Source organism: Danio aesculapii, chromosome 4 (assembly GCF_903798145.1).
Source record: "Danio aesculapii chromosome 4, fDanAes4.1, whole genome shotgun sequence".
Lineage (NCBI taxonomy): Eukaryota > Metazoa > Chordata > Actinopteri > Cypriniformes > Danionidae > Danio > Danio aesculapii.
The window spans coordinates 56306807-56310008 of record NC_079438.1 but is presented as its reverse complement, the minus strand read 5'-3'; the positions used below and the strand labels follow the sequence as shown (position 1 = coordinate 56310008).

Here is a 3202-nt window from a genome sequence, read left to right as displayed (position 1 = left end):
ATAGTTCCCCTTTAAAGCTTCTTATTATTATGCCTCATTGTAATGCTGAAAATATTAAATATATTTATTGCAAATCAGATTTTAATTTAAATGGCACATTTATTGAAATCACGGCAGGTATACTGGAAAAAAAATATATATATATGCACACACATATATATATATATATATATATATATATATATATATATATATATATATATATATATATATATATATATATATATATATATATATATATATATATATATATATATAAAATACAAAGCAAAGTCTTGTAAAAAACAAAGAACTCACAAAATACAGGCAGGACTGCTATATATATATATATATATATATATATATATATATATATATATATATATATATATAATTTTTTTGTGATTAATTGCTTTATGGTGACTTTATTCTAACCTTTGATCACAATCTAAAAATGTTAAATGCAGGATTCATTTTCTTTATGCCAAATATGAATTCGTATTTCCTTCTATTTATTTCTCAGATGAAATATCTAAACACAGTCTTGTTAACAACAATATTCCAATTTGCCAACATGTAAAACACTCCATCAGGACATACAATGTAAAGAAAACCTTTTTATTTGTTTTTAAATATTCACTACAGCTGTTCATTTCCAAACGCGTCTTATTACACAGCGGGAATCATTTTAGAAGAGCTTTGGTTTCGCTATTTTGTAATCATCATTTTTTACGAGCGATGTAAACTCCGCCTTTACCATAGTAAACCTCCGTAGTCAGAATAATGTGGCCAAACTGCCTCCTCTCTTGTATATATGAACGTGTGTGTTTGTTCGTCTGGAGAGAACCGGCTTCTTCTTAGTGCAAATAGAGATCTGTTCTTATTTTTGTCTAAATGCCCATTTTGTACCAACAGAGAGTTCATTTATCTGTTTTACAGTCTGGTAACGGCTCACGTGGCTCAATCGGTTTCTGACACGCGTGTTCATATATATATTATGTGTGTGTGTGAGTGAGTGAGTGTGTGTACATACATGTCTGATTGTACACTGGCGAATTATAATTTCATCGATGTTTTTATGTATATGTTGGGTCTCCCTTTTACTTTCCACCTCTATTTGAATCTAAAGCAAGTGATTAAAAACAAACAAAAAAAGCAACGACTACTACTACAGTCCATCCTTTTTGCTGAAATGTTATTATTTCTCTTCCTTTTCTATGGACTAGTGAAACAGATGAACCGTTCATTCCCTTTTATAGCTGCTGTAAAGACAGTAAACTGTTTCTCGATGCACTAGCCTTCAATCTAGTAACGAAATCACTTCATGAACACATTAAAAAAACTGTGTTAAGGAACATTAGTGTGAAAGTTTAAATAAAAAGCAATATCATACCAGAATCCGATTTGATTTGTTGTTTTTGTTGGAGGTAATGGTCATGTAATGTTTATTTATTCATTTATTTTCCTTCAACGTAGTCTCTATTTCAGAGGTCATCACAGCGGAATGAACCGCCAACTATTTCGGCATATTTTACGCAGCGGATGCCCTTCCAGCTGCAACCCAGTACTGTGAAACACCCATACTCACTCATTCACACACTCATTCACTATGGACAATTTAGCTCACCCAATTCCCCTATAGCGCATGTGTTTGGACTGTGTGGGGAACTGGCGGACATGCAAACTCCACACAGAAATGCCAACTGACCCATCCGGGACTCGAACCTTCTTGCTGTGAGGCTACAGTGCTAACCACTGAGCCACCGTTGCACCTATAATATTTATAAAATAGTAATAATAATATGTTTTTATATTGTAAATATAAAGTATTTAAGTATAGTAACAAATAGATACAATAATATTATTTATTCATTCATTTTCTTTTCAGCTTAGTCCCTTTATTAATCCAGGGTCGCCACAGCGGAATGAACCACCAACTTATCCAACACATGTTTTATGCAGCAGATGCCCTTTCAGCGGCAACCCATCTCTGGGAAACATCCATACACACTCACTCACACTCATACGGATAATTTAGCCTTCCCAATTCACCTGTACCGCTTGTCTTTGGACTGTGGGGAAAACCGGAGCACCCTGGGGATACCCACGTGAACGCAGGGAGAACATGCAAATTCCACACAGAAACACCAACTGACCCAACCGAGGCTCGAACCAGTGACCTTCTTGCTGTGAGGAGACAGCACTACCTACTGTGCCACTGCATCGCCCAATATTATTTATATTGTGTAGTAATTGTTTTGATATCTAAAAGTTTTTAAAATAATTTATGTAAAATTACACTTCTAGTATATCAGTAAATTCATAGGCATTAAAGTAGAATACTGCTCGTTAACGCAAATGTCTAATCAGCCAATCAAATGGCAGCAACTCAATGCTTTTAGGCATTTAGACATGGTCAAGACCATCTGCTGCAGTTCTAAGAGAATTTGGTGCAAACAGCATGAAAGCATAATGGTGTGGGGGATATTTTCTTGGCACACTTTGGGCCCATTAGTACCAATTAAGCATCGTGTCAGGGCCACAGCCTACCTGAGTATTGTTGTTGACCATGTCCATTCCTTTATGACCACAGTGTACCCATCTTCTGATGGCTACTTCCAGCAGGATAACGCGCCATGTCATAAAGCACAAATAATCTCAGACTGGTTTCTTGAACATGACAATGAGTTCACTGTATTCAAATGGCCTCCTTAGCCATCAGATCTCAATCCAATAGAGCACCTTTGGGATGTGGTGGAACGGAAGATTCGCATCATGGATGTGCAGCGGCAAATCTGCAGTAACTGCGTGGCTGGTGAGTGTACTTGTTTCATTGTGAATTTATTACCAGATTATGGAAACGTTTTAAAAATGCTTCTGTTGTTTAAATGTATAAATATTTTCAAATAATAAACAAACGCAAATATTTATGTAAGGTAAGCTGAGCTCTGACGTAACGTCCCGCGCTAATGTTTGCCGTTGGGTTTTAAAATACCGCTTTAACGGCTATATAAACATTAACACGAAACAAACACATATTTTAACAGCTATAATCGCTCAATAAATCAATTATTGAAATGATAAGTTATTTTTCGAGGTGAACTGCTGCTTTAAGAGACTGGAGAGTTTATAACGGAGCGCAGGAATGTAGAGGATCATATGACAGAAATATTTGCGGGACTTTTTGACACAGAGAGAAGAAACTGTTTTATTTATTTCGCTT

The 3202-nt window shown here is 35.4% G+C and overlaps 1 protein-coding gene across 1 annotated transcript in view; it reads left to right on the top strand.

Moving 5' to 3' along the window:
- Window positions 1-145, top strand: part of nampt1 (nicotinamide phosphoribosyltransferase 1) — a 25949-nt gene extending 25804 nt beyond the window's left edge. Inside the window, 1 exon segment of the mRNA XM_056456172.1 lies at window positions 1-145. This exon segment is cut by the window's left edge and continues 1172 nt beyond it. The gene's annotated coding sequence lies outside the window, so the exon portion shown is untranslated.
- The last annotated feature ends 3057 nt before the right edge of the window (window positions 146-3202 follow it).